The 19670-nt window shown below is 39.4% G+C and overlaps 2 pseudogenes; one reads left to right on the top strand and one right to left on the bottom strand.

The window, feature by feature from the left end:
• Positions 1-547: 547 nt before the first annotated feature.
• Positions 548-8952, bottom strand: LOC146449020 (uncharacterized; annotated as a pseudogene).
• A 6794-nt stretch (positions 8953-15746) lies between these two features.
• On the top strand, positions 15747-17476 carry LOC146449019 (uncharacterized protein KIAA1958 homolog; annotated as a pseudogene).
• The last annotated feature ends 2194 nt before the right edge of the window (positions 17477-19670 follow it).

The raw sequence follows: 19670 nt of genomic DNA, 5'->3' as shown, positions 1-19670 counted from the left end.
TAAACTTTACCTCGTCTCAAATCGAATAGTGGCCGGTGTCTTGAACGTGTTCAGAAACGGCAGAGGTCTGGCTACGCCGGGCAAGTCATATATTCTTGCCGTGGCTCTTTGATCTTCTTCGGCATAGATCGACTTGTTTCACCGATGCAGACTTTGCCGCTTTCGCAGGGAGTCCTGTTGACAACGCCATCTTGTTTTGCCGGATCCACTGTGTCCTTTGGTTGCACCAACCGAAATTTCGTGTGGGACTTGAAGACGGTATGAATGCCTTGTTGTTCTGAGCAGCGACGGAGTGGTTTTGGCCGTTTCTTATCAATTTGCAACTAATTTCTTTCTTAACCCACCTTTAGACTCTGTTTTCTTCCTAGTTATTAATTGATCGGCTTGTCTGAATGAGCAAAATATTTGCACACTGCTGTCTATCCGTTCTCAAAATATGCCATCATGGCTTATACCATGAGAACATTGGAATAATCTTACCCTTCCTAGTTTCAGCTTTTCCCAATTATCCACAAACCAAGTAAGGGAGCTGTAATGACTAGTCTTCTTAAGTAGAAGGGCTCAACGGGTGTCGTCCCACGCCACTCTCTCCCTGTTCCCCTTCTTTCTCTGTTACCGATAATGCTTCCTTGGCTTTCAGCAATGTTTCCTGTCAGGAGTAAAACCAGCACTTTGCATTTTAAAAAAAGATTTGGGTAGCTTTTCGTCAGACGATGATGATTAAAAAAAAAAACGTTAACATTGCAACATTTGTCCATAAATTGAATAAGACCGCTTTCCTATCTGTTAATCAGTTTAACACATTTTAAAAGCAGTTAGCAAGTGGTTTTCTCATTTTATTAATTAAGAGCTATATTTGGATTCTAGGAAAAATATCCCGTTCTTTTATTGGTAACTCCTTAATAGATGAGTATGTGTTTATTCCAACAGAAGGCTACTTCGTGAAATAGAAATGTGTATGGTTTGCTGTTTATAATTTCAGTGGAAATGCAACATTTGCCTTTCATCTCACGAAAAAGAAAGGTTGTATTTGTATTATTAGGATATCAAACTTTGGCTCCCCACTTGGTAGATTTTCTTCACGTGTTCACCATAATGGATATAGTCTGTTGCTCCTTGGCGTTAGCCATGACGTAAAACAGATTTTTTTTTTCTCTTCATGTATTTAAAATTGCAAGCGCGAGCATTGTATGTTACGATTGTAATAACCTGCTTGCATGACGTTAATTACCCCAATCCAGACTTATTAAATGTAAAGTTGTTTTAAATGAAAAACGCCATTCAAGAAAAATTAAGCATAAAAAATGAGATGTTTTTGGCTCAAAATCAATTGCAGTTTTGCATGCACGTAATTTAACCAAGAAGTGTAGACATTTCCAGAAAAAAGTTCAAGGAAACGTGAAGAGGCTAACTCATGTTATTAAATTGTCAGCCTCGGATATTGAATTTCTGATTGGTTCACTTAATCCCGGTTATCAGCTCATATACCGTAGTCAGTTTGACCTTGTATGGAAAACGATTGCCCCAGGAGTCGCTAGGGTAGTTTTTTTGTCGGCGGGAAGCGAAAGTCTTCTTCGGAAAAATAAAGGAAAACAAAGAAAAGAAAGAAATACCAGACAATGCCATCTCAATATAACAATAATAAAAGCCACAAAGTTCAATATGACACTATTTAATGGTACGTATCTCTGAAGTGTCCTTTAAAATCTTTACAGTCGAACCAGGTCAAGCGTACCCCCCTAGATTCTATTAATGAATCTATTATTTGAAAATTGGACCCGTTAGTCGTTTCAAGTATTCAAATCAAAATTTGATTTCTGATTGGTTATACGAACCAGGGTACAAATAATGCATGACCCAGAAAACCAGAAAGCCCGCGGGAAAAACCCCTCTCAATATATTCAGAGCGGCAATTCTTGATTTATATAACAGTGGATTTTCCAAAAAGCAGATTTCTCGTGATTTACAGCAGTCAACGCGTACTGTCAGAAAGAAAATTCGCCATTTTAAACCGGGCACGGTGGGTCGTGTCGCGTAAATTTAAACTCACTAATGATCACTAAATGAACATTTTACGTTTGTACACTTGCGTTTTTTCCGTTAGGTATTCAAAAACAAAAATGAAAAAGGACTGGAAGCGTTTTATTATAATAAACGGTTCTCTTTTTGAGGTATATGCAAATTAATTTAGCGAAAAGTATGCGAACTCACAGTGAAAGATGTTCATTTCAGTTGACCTTCGACAATGGCAGCACATGTGTTGCGCTATTCGTCGACGTATAATGGACAGTCTGGTGAAATAATAATATATACCAAACTTTTTCATGCTACAAGGTAGGTAATGCTATACATGAAAGATAAATTGGAATTTTTCAGCCCGACTCATTTGCAAGCGCTTAACTTTGTGCTCTTGCCATGACCAAATTTGCATAACGAATTATATGAATGTGTCAACAACATGCAGGAACAGTTTGAACGAACGAGCTGTTTCAAATGTACTGTAGTTTGAATTTTACAGGCTAGTGCTTTTACTGTTAGCGCGGATTTATGTTCTGCGAATTTTAATTTGATCATTGATCCGCGTTAACAATGAATAAATGAATGCATTCTTTGAAACGACTAATGGGTTCAATTTTCAAATAATCGATCCATTAATAGAGTCTAGGGGGGTACGCTTGACCTGGTTCGACTGTAAAATTGCAAGATTATACGATTTAGATCACATAACAACAACAACAACAATAACAACCGGTTACCTTCAAAAATTTCAGGATGGCTTGCAAATCCTGGCGGTAAGAGGTTAAAACTCATCGAAGAAATTTCTCAAGAAGAGCTTTATGCCTGCCTTTATGTTTTAACGCGTTTACGAGGACTTCAGGAAAAGTTCATATATAAAATCCGTACGAGCGGCGGCAATAATGTTCGTTTCCGTCGCTCAGCACCACTCAGGAAAAACATTTGCACAAATGTGCACAGCTCCTACGCTCCTCGATAAGCTTGAAGTTTAAAAAACTTGCACTGAATGCTTGTCTCAGTGAGGTTGTACCTCGTACACTTGGACTTGTTTGAAGGGTTTTAAAACGTCTGCAAGGAATTCAGTTCAGCATAAAAAAAAGCCGTCCTTCATCCCTTCCCTCGCTCGGCACCACACAGCAAAACATTTGCTCAAATGCGCACAACTATTACGCTTCTCGATCAGCTGGAACTTTAAAAACACTTGAATGTTTGTCTCAGAAAGGTTGTAACTCGTACATTTAAACGTTTCTTGAATTTGAGATGTCCAACCGTGTCCTATCTTCTTCGCTTTCAATGTTTCATTCAACTCCGTTTGCAAAGAGCTGCGCGTGTCATGTGGTCATCAGACGTTTCGCGCGCTTTTGTCGGAAGTTGCTTCAACATCCCGTCGTTTTAATTTGAAAGAAATTTTTCCTTAAAATAAAATTCAGTAAACTTCAACAGCAATATCCAAACGCGTAGAATTTAATAAAACATTATTCCATTCGCCTTTTTTGGATATGAGATTAGCTATAGCCAACTCGGCGCTTCGCGCCTCGTTGGCTATTTACCATCTTATATCCAACGCGCGCTCATGGGATAATCGTTAATTATTGTACCCATGGTACTAAATGGTTTTTGCATGTAATATTTTACTTCCTCGGATTACTTTTCGCCTTTTAATTACCATTGACAATTCGAGAAGATAAAGGTAATTAGTATATACCACGCAAGTGAATAGTACCTTTCGAGCGCGCTGATTGGCTAGCTCGGACGTCATTAACCAAGTACTATTCACCTCGATTTCGGTAAATAATTGTTACATTGAGCCATCACCATATAGCAACAAAGGATAAAACAGATCAAATGGCTTCCCAGTTTCTTAACCCTTTTTACAGCTAAAGAACCGGGAAACCAACCACTAGACGAGTTGTTACATTAACTGTTAGTTATTAGTTTACTTTGGTTGCACACAGGGTTAGTCTACATGAGAGCAACAAAAAAGTAAAATGTACTGCAACATTAGAGAATAATTTTTATTTGTGTAGTAAAAAAAAGTCTACCAGTGAATTTATGGTACAAAAAATGGTCTGCTACCTTGTACACTCAATTATCATATACATGATTTGTTACCTTTTTTCATAGTTTTCTTGTGACACATCCTACCGTACCAGTGTAAAACGTTTGGTCAAGAGTAACAAATCTCTCAATGGTCGTATTGGTGTCAGGAGAATTAACCAAAACTGAAAAGTGGCAGAAAATGACTGGAAGTAATGCTACAACTTATTCATTGCTTCTACATTACTCAAGAGTTAGAAATGGGTCAAATTTTCAGACACAGAATCCACAATGAATATGCTAGGAGCATTTGTAGGTTCTAACTCTGCCTTATTGATATTTGTACTTGTTCAACTAAGAATATTTGGATAATGAAGGTATAGGTAGATTAACTGCCTAAGTTATATCAATGTTGGTATGGATATCTGTCCTTGGGAGATGCTCATTTGATTGAGCAGATGTAAAAATTCCTCAACTTCATTGACATTTGACTGCTTAATGTTCTTGCTAATTTTTTGTTATGTTATGAAAAAAGTATCGGTCATCAGCATATGTGAAATTTAGGGCGGAGTGATGTGGAGCTTTTGAAAAACAGGACACGGAACACTACTCGTTCACGACTAACGTAAAGTACAAGTATTCAACACTGTTCAAATCCACACAAATTTAATCAACTTAAGACGCTAAAGATTGACCAATATACTAACAGACAAAGTTGTGGGCCAAAAGTATTCAAGAACGTTTTGGACAGGCTTCACCAGGACCTGAAACATAAGGGAAAAAAACTAGATTTCCGGTTTGTCAAAAGGAAACTTTTGCCAGCCATTACACAAACCGGAAGCGCGAAAAGAGCGCTCGTGCCTGCTCCGTAACACATAGCACGAAGAGCGGACCGCTCGTTTCAGCGCCCAACATCTATCCACCCTGGTAGAAACTGATAAACTCCACATTAGTACAGGAGCTTCATTTTTCTCGAAAGTAGCAAAACAAAGTCCCCTTTTGTAATCTCGAATTTGTCTTATGTTTGTCAGTGAGCATGCCCTCAGCAAATGTTTATCAGTGAGCATGCTCTCAGCAAGGGTTTTCCAAGTTTGATAACATGTAGAAAGTTCCAAATGCGATGGTCTTTCATTTATTTATTGGTAGGTTAACTGAAATGCAAATTATCATTATATATTTAAGGTATTCCTGGAGGCTAAAGTGACTGTTTCGGATTGCCATAATTTTTTAGCAGTGTAAAGGCAATGTCATCAGGAACTGGCATGCAAAATTTCAGGTTGAGATACCCAAACTATACCGAGATATACGCGAGCAAAGTTTTGTTTCTAAGGCCAATTTGCCGGGAAAAATAAGACGCCCTACCGCGCTCCAAACACCATTTACTTGATTTGGAAATCCCAAAGGATGTTGTCGTTGACAGCTCGTTGACATAAAACCTTGTCATCTGATATGCAAGTCTCTCTTTGATCGGAAAAAGTCATGGCTGCAAGGAACAACGAGACAGCTCTGGACGATTTGGATGCGGCGTTCCGCAATAACGGGTAAATGAATTTCATTTTTAAAAGAAAGTTGTTCTTTTTGTGTTTTGCATTGATTTGGTTTGGTTAACAAAATATCTGTTTGTCGATTAGTTTTCAGGGAAGTCCTGCGGGCCTTTCAAGGCTGGTTCGAGGATTCCATAAAAAGCCTCTGGAAAGCGACGAGGAGGCAAAGAGGAGGTTATATAGACGAATGTTTGGCATTTTATGGGTATATTTCAATTTCAATTTGATTGTCCTTTCAGATTTGATAAAAAAAAATATCGTAGTTTTCAGGCAACATCTTGAAGCCCGCCGCACACGTGAGGAAAGAGCTGAGCAAAATGCCTCGCAAGACAGATAGCTCAGCCGTTTCCTCTCGTGTGCGGTGAAGTTTTGGTGAGAATTTCGCGAAAATTTTACCGCACACGAGAGGAAACGGCTGAGCTATCTGCCTCGCGAGGCATTTTGCTCAGCTCTTTCCTCACATGTGGGGCGGGCTTATGAGCGCTTATCGCCACGCCGCATGCCACGCAAGCCAGCTCATTGATGCGCAGCAAAATTTCACGTGCATGCCTCGACGTTATTCCGTAAAATACCAGCAAATAAATGTCACCTTGTGTATTACGGATCATCTGTTTGTTCGTTTTTCATTCCTTTGAGCAAATATACATGAAGTGTCACGTTAGGATTGCTGGTTATTGGAGACATTCATTCTCCGTAAATTTTTCTCCGATTAATAATACAAGCAAAAACGAATGAGGCCAGTAGTCAGCCCTAAAGAATATGACTTGATAAGGGATTTATAAAATGGCTATGGTACAGCAAAACATTTTGTTTTGGTAACTCCACTCACGAAAAATATGTCTCTCTTTGGTGACCGAACACGGCTAACAATTTGATTCATCTTATGGGTGGATACATGATTTTTCTCAGGGAGGGTGCAGCATCAAGTCTACAGGATACCCATGAATAGGACATGTGAAGATGAGGCATGCAAAATGTCTGCTCTGACCAATAAGAGAGCTAATTCTCCAGACTTCAGTGCCAGACTACCATTTTTGGTTATTCAACCTTGTCTGCTGTACTTCGACACCAATAAACCACATTTTTTCTTTTGCAGAATACCGGTTGTACAAGAAAGCCGTGTCATTTTAGAGGAGGGGGTGCATCCCCTGCACACTTCCCCCAGATCCTCCTCTGCATGTGACCCACTTGCACAATAATCCATATAATAAACTACATTCTTATCCATTGCATAGCCTTTACAGGGTCATAATATTGTTTCTTTGTTTTTTGGTTTTTAATAGTTTGGTAACAAAGTTGGCAAGGGCCATTTCAGGGGAAAGTCCCTACCCACGTATGTGTATCCTGAAAGTTTGAAAAACATCATTAGGGAAAAACTGTCTGAAGAGCTGAGGGAATACCCAAATCCTGAAACTCCTGCGGTAAGAATTATTGTTATGTTGAGAAATAAATGTTATTACCTGGCCCGCCCCATACCTTCCATCTGTAAACTCCACTGTTGCATCTTTGCTTCTCAAAAGCAGGTTGTATTAAAAAAAAGCTTCCCATTTTGATTTTTCAGTTTCAGGCATTCAAAATAAAAATAGTCACATTACCTTATATCTCTCTTCAGGGTTTTTTGATGGAATGTCATTATTCATATAAAAAGGTTTCGAATTCCCACCACCAAACTAACATTGCACTTTTTTGAATTTCAGGTCTACATGGTCACGATGTCAGACCTATTCACAGCGAAATGGCCTGGAGATAAATGAAGTTACACTTTTTTTTTCTATTACACTTTTTTATTTATTTATTTTATTCTAAAATTGTATCTAGTGCATTTCCGCCATAGAAAGTGTGGTCTATTGCTTTCACAATAAACCATAGGTTTTTAACCAATCAGAGCACGTGTACTATCTTAGTTATTTTAAAAATAGCACATATAATAAATCACATACAAAGTAGATAGAACTATGCATACCATTTCTTGAATACCATCAAGGATTGGAAGACCCATTCGTGAATAGAGGTCAGGGATCCAATGGTACTCCGGTCCTCTGTTCTTGTAGCACCAAGTCATGTTGGCCTGGAGTAATCTTAAGTTTGTTGCAGCATGGTAATGCTTCATGTGCAAGTTAGTGTCCTTGGCGCGGAATTTAGTCAGAACACTAAATGTCGACTCAGGGAGATTTGAGTGCCCTTTTCCCAAGTCTGGCTCGATGACCTTCTCAGCATCTTTGGCTCTTTCACTGCATTCTATTTCATACGCCAGCGCATGAAATTCACATCAGAGAATGTGAGCTGAGTGATATTCCTCACCGGAACATTCGAGTTCTGCATAAAATCCATCAACATCCGCTTCACACTTTTTACAGCTACATTTAGTGAGTGGATGAAAGCTGCAGGAACCCCCCTGCCATTCATGAATATCTCTACAGTGGTGCTTCCCAAGGGCCAACATAGTTTGTCTGTATTTATCTGGGCTGTTTCCAGCATGGACCAGGGCACAATAGTGGTTTCGCTTTGCATTTTGGATAAAACACGGACCAATACACCCACAATTAGGTTTGCTTCTAGTGGCAACAAATGTATGATTTTTGCCAACACAACAACATTTGACAGATTCAATTGAAGGAAATTATCTTTTGTGTAAGGCAATAAAAGCAGATGAGAATGATGACTTTGTTTTAAGCTCCTCAAGCTTCTTCCCATGGGCCCTTCCAACATGGCCCCCACACAACATGATTCTACTCTCTTGTTCATTTGAGTATGACTGGCGAAACCCCTTCGCTGAGGAAGAGTCAGCATCCTGCCAGTTGACTTCCACTTTTAGCCCCTCTTCTTTGGCTTTGGCCCATAGCACTTCACTGAGATGCCCCTCAGCTGACTTGGCTGTCCCCTGCCAGAGTTCCTCATCACAAATGGTGTCAGCTCCTCTCATACAGAGATGCCCATAATAAAGAAGGGCACCAGTAATATAACTCTTGATCACGAATGTGCAGTTTTGACTAAAATGCCCTCTAATCAACCAACAGCCATCACAACAAGTAACAGCTCTAGACCAGCTGCCTATCTGGTCAGCTGGGAGTTCCTTCATCTTCTCCTTTCCATCTTCACACATCTCATCCAACATCAACTTAATATAGGGGAGGGCTAGATCCACAACGTCTAAGAAAGGCTTCTCTGAAACAATTCCCAACCCTAACCCTCTTCCTAAGGTCTTTCTGTACCCAGCATAACCATGCCCACTAATAAAAAAGGCTAAGGAGATGGCCAAGGACACTAATTGTCGTCTGGATTCTTGGGCAAGGTAACTACTCTTATAATCGATCTCAACAATCCAGCAACCACAACACTTGAAGGAAAAGACCATAAGTTTGAGTTGAAAATCATGTAAGGTAACTGTGTTAGAAAAATTATGGTATGAACTCCTACAACTTTATGGAATTGTGAAGGCACTTATGACTGTGAAGGCCACAACCTCTAGCAAAACAGCAGTAGTCGTATCGATCATTTTTCATTATGTCAAATTGAGTATTGTCAAACAAAGAGGCATGTGAACACTTTGCATTTTCAGAATTGAGGTACCTTATCTTTCTAACCACAGGTGGCTTAGACAAAAATTAATACGAAGAATTTTTTTAACCATCCCGCTAAGATTTTACAAACAATAGGTCTTACTCGAAATTCCTAGATCCAAAATATAATTACAGAGATGCATTGAATACCAAGAGTCACAATTCTGTTAATGAGGTTTTTCCTCAGTCAATGTACCTGTCAACTTAATGTAAATCCCCTTCCCTCCGCCCCCATTCCTGGAAATGCGGGAAGTTTAGCACATAAGAAAACAATTTTTCCCCTTCAACAGCATGCTAAGGCCCGGTTAAAACGTCAAATTTCACATGTCCCGAACCTAGTTCAGCAATTAATACATGTGAACTCAGTTCGATGTCTAAATCAACTAAACTCGACAGATCTGAATTAAATGCGACTTCTGTCGCATCTACGACTCGGCAGGTCGAATATTCGATGGAAGTTCGACTGATGCTTTATACGTCGAACTTCACATGTGCCGAATCGAATGCATCAATTTTTTTTATTTATTTTAAATTATGTTTTACCCACAATTCCAACTCGATCAGTTTTTCTCCCACTAAATAAGCATGTTTAAAATGCGATATTCCATTTTGCATAAAAAGCTTAGTATTCCGGCTTAATCGACGACAAGATCGAAGACGAGATCTGGGGACACGTGTTATGTTTCGTGCCTTAAGTAGTAACAGCAAAACAAGAGAAACCCCTAGAAGGAGTCTTGTCCTTGCTAGATCGTAGTTTAACGCCACTTGCATAACGAGTATTCTTGTTCTGTTGACACGAATGAGCTGAGAAATATATAAGCGAAGGCAAGGCAAAAAGCTTCCATCATCCGCCATGTTTGAATTAGCGCGGGAAGATACTAGAAGCAAAAAAAGGCCTGGAAACGAAACTTACAAAACCTCTGTTATAAATTAAATGCGACCCCATAAATTCGACGTCTAAATGAATTGCAGAATTTAAAAATTTGAGTCGACCCAAATAGGTATCAAATTCGGCACATGTAAAATGCGACGTTTAAACCGGGGGTAATTCTCATAGTCGTGGATGACATTTGTTTCTTTGCTATACGAAGTGGGAATTTCGTGTACAGAATCTTGTGTCGGCTGAAAATTAAAGTATTAACACGAGATTGTTGTCCAAAGGATATTTAAGAGCGGCTGCCTGTAAGATTCGAGAACTGCATTTCAGCGACCACTTGGTCGAATTTCTGATATTTCGCCTGAAGATACCCTTGGATTAACTATTTTCGAAAATCATATTTTAAAGTTCCAAGGTATTTTATGTTTTGAGAAAATTGCAAGAGTTTGAAATGCGGCCAAGGTGCGGTCACGGGCCGATGAAAACCGCGAAAATTTAGGTCAAAGGACGAAGCCCCGTTCACGGTGTAAAATAACCCAATGAACTTGAAACTTTACACAAACCTAGACCAACCATCTCGCAAGAGAATTAATACAATAAACATTCCAAACTCGCTGGCTGCTTTCTAAAGCATGCAGATTTGTGTACGCTACTCAAAATGACCTTGAAACTAATGCTTATTTTCATTGAAATAAAAGTGTTTCTGGTATGTCATTTTCTCTAAATCAAATCTCATATATCGAAAGACGAAGAAAAGAACTTTATTTGTACCAAGTTTCAAGCTCTGATTCAAACTCTTTCCCACTCAAGGAAGATCGAATATGCGTGCGATACTTGCGGCTCGCAATTCACGTCACAAATTATGAGACCAGAACCGATTCACAAACGCTTGACATCTGGAGCCCGTGAATGTTTCCAAACATCACATATTGGGCCCTAAAACTAATCAGACGGACTGAAGACAGCCATTCAATGTTTTTTTATCTTTCCTACTCTGCTCTAAAATAATATAGTTATTCCGGTCAATTAGCCTACGAAACATGTGCAACAAATTTGCATACCATTTCGATGTCGCAGGAAAAAGTAGTGCAAATCATACTTTACAGCTCCTTTATCTTCTTAAATGAAGTAGTCGATCAGTAAAATGGAGAAAAGCGTGTGACTTTGTTCCTGTCGTGTTGTTTTGAGTGTTCGTGTTTGGCAGCGACGGCTCAAATCAATAAGCCAGTGTGACTGACACTGATCAACTGTAACTCGATATTCCCTTCGGTGATGTGGGTAACACGCACGTGATCCTGGCCAGGCACTTGTGCGTTCAGGGCGCTTTTAGAAAAGTAGTGCTTGTGGGCCAAGCTACGATGATGACCTTGACGAGCTTGAGGACTGTTCAAGAGATCCGAGAGCCCACCTTTCCAGCTTTTGTTTTTTCCGCGAAAAAAATCGACGTTCAAGTATTAGTGTCAGTTTTTTTTTTCTTTTAAACTTACAGTAATGCAGATCCCGGAACGTGGATTTTTGCGAAAAAAAGCTATCCATAACTACCATCCCCACAATTAATAATATAAAATTTGAGGGTGTCAGAGTAGTCTGAGGGTATCAACTTTGAGGGTATCAGAGTAGTGAATTCCCCACCGACCAACGCGACCTCCCCCACCCCCATCCCCTCTGGCGATAAGCGTCAATTGTGGTTATTGTTTACTTTCCCAAACTGGTTTTATCGTTGTTCCTGCCGGTTTCTTTCAATTTTCGAGAAGATAGGAATCTTGCCAGCCTTGGTCTGTCTGGTGATGGCCACGAAAACTAACTTATTGCTAGCGCAAGCGGGTGAGGGCCGTTACTACCTTATTACTAGCACGTGCGGGTGAGGGCCGTATTTCGCCTATTCATTTTCCAATTTCAGATTTCATGCTATTATTTTTTTCACAGAGTTGAAAGAAACAGGTAGGAACAGCGAGAAAACGGTCTAGGAAAGTAGAAAATAACCACAATATTATTGACGCTTGTAGCTAAGGGGAAGGGGGGAGGTTGGGTAGGTGGTCGGTGGGGAACTCACTACTATGCTCTCAAATATACAGATTTCATACTTTTAATTGTAAGGATGGCGGTTATAGATGTTTCTTTCTTTCTTTCTTTATTTTTTTCGCGAAAAAATCAACGTTCCAGCGTATGTATAATTGAAGTTAAAAAACGAAATGACACTAATACTTGAATTTTTTTCGCGAAAAAAAAAATCAAAGCTGGCAAGATGGGCTCTCGCATCTGTTGTACAGTCTTTTAGCTTGACAAGGTTTTCATCACCAGGGTAGTCGTAGCTTAGCCCACAAGCAGTACTTTTCACTATTTACAGTTCCTAAAAGCGCCCTAGCTTGTACGCGCAGGAATGCCTGGCCAGGATCACGTGCGCAGTACCCATCACCGAAGGGAATATCGAGTTACAGTTGATCAGTGTCAGTCACACTGGCTTATTGAATTGAGCCGTCGCTGCTAAACACGAACACTCAAAACAACACGACAGGAACAAAGTCACACGCTTTTCTCCATTTTACTGATCGACTACTTCATTTAAGAAGATAAAGGAGCTGTAAAGTATGATTTGCACTACTTTTTCCTGCGACATCGAAATGGTATGCAAATTTGTTGCACATGTTTCGTAGGCTAATTGACCGGAATAACTATATTATTTTAGAGCAGAGTAGGAAAGATAAAAAAACATTGAATGGCTGTCTTCAGTCCGTCTGATTAGTTTTAGGGCCCAATATGTGATGTTTGGAAACATTCACGGGCTCCAGATGTCAAGCGTTTGTGAATCGGTTCTGGTCTCATAATTTGTGACGTGAATTGCGAGCCGCAAGTATCGCACGCATATTCGATCTTCCTTGAGTGGGAAAGAGTTTGAATCAGAGCTTGAAACTTGGTACAAATAAAGTTCTTTTCTTCGTCTTTCGATATATGAGATTTGATTTAGAGAAAATGACATACCAGAAACACTTTTATTTCAATGAAAATAAGCATTAGTTTCAAGGTCATTTTGAGTAGCGTACACAAATCTGCATGCTTTAGAAAGCAGCCAGCGAGTTTGGAATGTTTATTGTATTAATTCTCTTGCGAGATGGTTGGTCTAGGTTTGTGTAAAGTTTCAAGTTCATTGGGTTATTTTACACCGTGAACGGGGCTTCGTCCTTTGACCTAAATTTTCGCGGTTTTCATCGGCCCGTGACCGCACCTTGGCCGCATTTCAAACTCTTGCAATTTTCTCAAAACATAAAATACCTTGGAACTTTAAAATATGATTTTCGAAAATAGTTAATCCAAGGGTATCTTCAGGCGAAATATCAGAAATTCGACCAAGTGGTCGCTGAAATGCAGTTCTCGAATCTTACAGGCAGCCGCTCTTAATAACAAAGGCCAATTCCCTCGATAAAGTGACTGCGAATGATCAACATGGAATCTAAATAATTGATTGTTCGGTTCCAGTACGACATTCACCGCTTTGCAAGGCATGGTCCGAAAATTTGATGAATCCTACAATATGAAATACAGAAAGATATGGCTGACAATGCAACGTAAATTAATACTATGTGAAGTACCTCGTTGCTGAGAATAATTTAATGTAAAACTCGCTTAAGCCAAAAGGCGAGAGTAATTACTCACGTTTATTAAACCAGAGGTAAAAGTCCCCACCATTTCTGGGTAATTTACCTACATAGGGAAGTGAGTGCCCCGAAGATGTAACATAAAAAAATATGATATTCAGGTAAAATAACAGTAAAAACTCATCGGTGGTGCTTAATAGAACCAAACAAAAATTGAAAATTATTGATTAATCAAAGTAAATTGAAGACTTTTTGGTTAGATCATGTGCAGAAAACTGCATAGGGATTACTATCAACAGAAAATACTTGCATTATCAGCGGGATCTTCCTTAGAAATATATTTGGCAACCTTTTAATCTTCAAGACAAGAATTGAACATACAATTTAACAAAGATGACTTTTTTCTGATAACCCTCGATAAGTAATAGTATCCTAATTATTAAACTTAATATGAAATAGATATGTCACGTGATAGTCACCATCCGGGTATGATTATTTGTTGGTAGGAGGCTAAGTAACAACCAACTTAAAGAACTGCCCAAAGGAGTTTTTGATAAGAATACCCAGCTGGCACATCTGTAAGTAAAACTGTTTTTCTTGGTCTCTAAAACAACATCTCGAGAGACGTTAGGATTCCTCCAAGAGAACTCTTACGTTTCTCTTGCTATCTAAAAACTTTCCCCGTGTATCCACATTTCGATGGAACAATGTTTAACTGTAAACTGGAAAATAGCCTTCAATTTTATTAATAACTGACATTTAAAGCAACTTTAACTCACAATTGACAGCTGTAGAAAAATCCTTCGTATAAAAAATAGTACTTCATTTCTTAACCTTTATTTTCTGAATCAAATGACACATGTTATTTAGTATAGTTTGTTAAAAACCGGCTTAACAACTCATTAGTGCACATGCTTTTTTATGTTTGATCTAGGTGAGGCATTTTGATCCAACATTTTGCGTCACAAACAAACAAATGCTCGCTCGATCAGCAACAGCATTGCTTTTCTGGGCTAGAAAGGCAACCAATCAAAAGGAGAATTGGCGTTTTACTACTCAGATCACAATTTCAGCGGTAATGCGTTGTTTGGGCAACATTTCTTCACATGAGTCGAACCTAATTACGGTTTAGGTCGACCAAAATTAATTAAGTTCGTCCTGCCGAGCAAACCGTCGAACTTAATTCGGCCAAACTTTAACTTGTATTTTTGGATTGATTTTTTTGCGTCTCCTTGCATCTTTTTACCTTTCGCGTTTACACTGAATCAAAAGACGCACGAATTTGCGACTAAACGTTAACACACATCTCCATCCAAAATCGTGTTGAAATCAAGAGGGGTTAGAGTTCAATCGATTATTCGTCTACTTTTAAAAGTGTTTTCATCGATTGGGAGGACACAAAATCAATCCGGCATTGTATGAAAAAAAAGTACAGAACTGGCCAGCTATTGGGAGAAGACCGAGGTGTATGCTTAGTTTCCTCGGTTCTACTTGGCAGAAGGAGAATAAGAGAATGAGAATATTATTTCTTCAAACAAAAAATAAATTGGTTTATCAACACAACCTACCTCTAGCTTACTAAGCATTCTAAGTAAATATAAGTCAAGTGTTAGTACCCATCAGGATGTGATTATTTGTTGCAATGGTTGGGTCTTCTGAAAGAACTGCCCAAAGTTGCCTAGAGTTTTACTAACAACTAACATTAATCTAACAAATAGATTTCAATTTGCCGTGCGTTTGTACTCTGACAACGAACAGATGACGTCAAAACGTGCTGAGAACAAAAAAATACGCCACGAGCCGCAGGCGAGTAGCGTGACTGATGTTCTTTGCACATCCTTTGTGCGTTATCAGAGTACAGACCCACAGCTAAATAATGGAATTTAGTATATTCTCAGCTCCGATTATTGCATTTCTAGCTCTCTAATTGGCTCAAAAAATCCGACTATGAGCCATTTGTCGGAGTTTTACCTAATATGGAAAATAGTGCGCCAAGTTTAAAAATTTTCCGCACGAAGTTTCTTAACTTCAGCTCTCCATAATGACCGATACTGGCAGGTTTCTGGAGCTGTCTCCCACTAAACTTCAAGAGATACTAGACAGTGCTGTTCCAGAGAAAACGAAGAAAGCCACAGAGTTCGGCATGAACATATTTAGTGGTACGTATCTGAGAGTTTTACTCAAAAACTAGCAACAACTGTTACGTTCACTGTCGATATTTTGATAATTTTATAACTGCGTAACAACGACAAAAATTCTCACCTTGTTATTTACAGAATGGCTGTCAAGTCCTGTTGCCACAAAATTTTCGAAACGAATTGAAGACATGTCCAAAGAGGAGCTAAATGAATGCCTTAAATGTTTTTACACCTCCGCAAGGAAGAAAGACGGCACGTATTACAAAAACACATCCATGAAGTCCATTCGAGCCGCCATAGATCGCTTCCTTCGCTCGCCACCAAACAACAAGCCTTTTTCTATCATCTCCAACGCTGTGTTTACCGAAGCTAATAAAATTTTGGATGCCTTTGTAAAGGATCTCAGAAAGACGGGTAAAATAGCTGGAATTGTGCACAAGAAAGCAGTGTCAAAAGATCAAATCCAGAAGCTCTTTGAAAACGGCGACCTTGGGCCGGCCGACAGTCAAAATCTAGCCCAACCGCAGAGAACGGCATGGTTTTATCTCACCCTTTTCTTCAGACGACGAGGAAGAGAAAATTTGCGGCAGTTGAACCCTGGAATGCTCTCCCTAAGAACAACGCCACAAGGTGCCGAGTATTTTGAGTTTAACAGACGACAGCCTGGTTCACTGCTCAGCACAAAAAATCATCAAGGCGGCCTTGGAGACTCTGAGGACGAACCGACGCGAAGATCTTTGCCGTTGCTGGTTCTCAGAGGTGCCCAGTGAAAACAATCAAAAACTACCTAGATCACCTGAACCCGAGTTGCGACGCTCTTTTCCAAAAACCAAGAGACGGCCAAAGTCAGAAATTCAGTCCAGCAGATGACAAAATCTGGTATTGCAACTCGCCGGTTGGCTCGAACATGCTGGACAACCTGTTGAAAAATATGAGCAGGCGAGCTGGCATAGAGCCCCATCTAACCAACCACTGCCTCAGGGCGACAGCAGTTACAGTTCTGTCTGACCACAACTGTGAAACCAGACACATAAAATCTGTTACGGGACACAGAACAGACCAGGCGGTCGAATCGTACAATGATCGCCCGTCCATAGAACAGCAGAAGAAGATGTCACACGTTCTCAGTGATTTTGTCTCAGCCGGAGCCTCTGAAGCTTCCCCATACACTGGTATCTCTGCAGCTGAGAAAGAAAACGAATGCCATGGCCAGCAAGAACGGCAACCTCAAAGTGAAGGGACAGTTTTAGTCCAAAATCAGTTCGTCAATACCGAGGTTCGGCAAAGCGAGCGAAGAAGCTTTCCGCAGGTTTTCTTCAACTGCAATGTCCAAGTTCACAACTATTACGGAGGCGGAGAATCAGGAAAATCTTCCTGAACTTTGAACACTATTTAACCACTTGAAAGCTTCCGAGGCCGTCTTTTTTCCTTGCATTTGAACCGTTGAATATTTGAAGGTTGATTTTCGTTAACAGTTGACCACATTTTGTCGTTTGTGTAGCTGTCAAATTTCATTCAGCTCATCCAGTGATGTAATTATCAGGTGATCACGGTGCGCATGTGACCGGAAGTTGTATGCTCTTTTGACCGCTTTGTAAAATTGTTGAAATAAAAATCGGCGGCAAAAACCCGATTTGAGAATATACTAAAACAATTATTCCATTCGACCTTGTTGGATATGAAGTGATCATAACCAACTCGCGCTACGCGCTCGTTGATTATTTATTACTCCATATCCAACGCGGTCTCATGGAATAATTGTTATATATTTGTTTTATACAATAACCACGACGTTTCAACACAATTCGTGAGCGAGCATCGCGTTGGCTGAGCTGAGTCAAAAACTTTCCGGCAAACTTTTAGACTACTACAAACATGTAGTTGTGATCCTCTAAAGAATTTCGCTAACAATATATATTCTCAAAACTAACCTTTTTTCCAGGAGGAAATCCTCACCTCAAAATATTGCAGCATGTCAGTCGCTTCACTGATCGATTACTCGCCATTACCGGATTTCTTTCGAAGACATATTTGGACAAATATTTTCTTCCTTATCACATCACAACAAAGTTATGGCTTTGTTAACCTTGTGGAGGTCACTTGTAACGGTCTTTGTCCATTTTTTCACCTGAAAGTTTTACGTTCTTGTGAAAATTTGCCTACATTGCAAAATATTTCGGACAATTCTAACTTCGGACAAAAATAGTGTCCGAAAATAAAATCGTCCGAAATTTTTGGTGTCCGAAATTTTAAGCGTCCGAATTTTTTACAGTATAGCAAAAAACTATAAAAAAAAAAAAACTTTCTGGGCGACGGCATCACATATTCAAAGCCAATATATATGATATGGCTAGAATTCGGATAAGACAGCTTTGCTCAGTCGTTCTCTTTATCACTTGAAAGAAAATTATTTGAGACACTGCTTAAGGCATAAGCTTGATTGAGTTTGTTATTTTCTCGTTGGCGTATCCGGCTGTAAGACCTTGAAGGTACAGCGAAACTATCATTATCACAGACGTTTATAGTCGTAAATTTACTTTAGGCATATTTCAGCGCAGTGTCCGAAATTTTTGTCCGAAAATTGTCCGAAATGAGGGGAAAAGTGTCCGAAAATTAAACGTCCGACATCTTAACGTCCGCAATTTCATGCAAGTAATGTATGTTTGTTTGCAAAACTTTGTTGACCAGTCACTCTCGCTGGACTCTAGACTCTGATCACTTGCGCCGGTCACATCACTTGACATATACAAGATAGCTGATTGGACACTCGAAAAAAGGATAGTACTCAATGCTCCTAAAACGAAAAGTAAACTTGTAACTGGCAAACGCCCGGAGAAGAAAACCTTAGACAAGATTTTCAACATTTCATGCAACGGTAGCGAGATTGAGCAAATTAGAAAACATCCTTAATTTTACCGAACCCTTTGATAACCTTTGCAAAAAAGTGTCACAACGGATTGCAGTACTTAAGAAGATTAAGCCTAATTTTCCTTTCGCAGAACGTAAGCTCTAAGTTAACGCGTTGGTCAAGCCACGTGTTATGTTTCGTACCTAAAGTAGTAACAGCAAAACAAGAGAAACCCCTAGAAGGAGTCTTGTCCTTGCTAGATCGTAGTTTAACGCCACTTGCATAACGAGTATTCTTGTTCTGTTGACACGAATGAGCTGAGAAATATATAAGCGAAGGCAAGGCAAAAAGCTTCCATTATCCGCCACGTTTGAATTAGCGCGGGAAGATACTAGAAGCAAAAAAGGTCTGGAAACGAAACTTACAAAACCTCTGTTATAAATTAAATGCGACTCCATAAATTCGACGTCTAAATGAATTGCGGAATTTGAAAATTTGAGTCGACCCAAACAGGTATTAAATTCGGCACATGTAAAATGCGACGTTTAAACCAGGGGTAATTCTCATAGTCGTGGATGACATTTGTTTCTTTGCTATACGAAGTGGGAATTTCGTGTACAGAATCTTGTGTCGGCTGAAAATTAAAGTATTAACACGAGATTGTTGTCCAAAGGATATTTAATAACAAAGGCCAATTCCCTCGATAAAGTGACTGCAAATGATCGACATGGAATCTAAATGATTGAATGTTCGGTTCCAGTACGACATTCACCGCTTTGCAAGGCATGGTCCGAAAATTTGATGAATCCTACAATATGAAATACAGAAAGATATGGCTGACAATACAACGTAAATTAATACTGATATGTGAAGTACCTCGTTGCTGAGAATAATTTAATGTAAATCTCGCTTAAGCCAAAAGGCGAGAGTAATTACTCACGTTTATTAAATCAGAGGTATGAGTCCCCACCATTTCTCAGTAATTTACCTAAATAGGGAAGTGAGTGCCCCGAAGATGTAACATAACAAAATATGATATTCAGGTAGAATAACAGTA

Source organism: Pavona decussata, unplaced genomic scaffold, assembly GCF_977016875.1.
Source record: "Pavona decussata unplaced genomic scaffold, jaPavDecu1.1 SCAFFOLD_679, whole genome shotgun sequence".
NCBI classification, from domain to species: domain Eukaryota; kingdom Metazoa; phylum Cnidaria; class Anthozoa; order Scleractinia; family Agariciidae; genus Pavona; species Pavona decussata.
The sequence above is the reverse complement of the archived record's forward strand: the minus strand, read 5'-3'. Positions and strand labels throughout refer to the sequence as shown.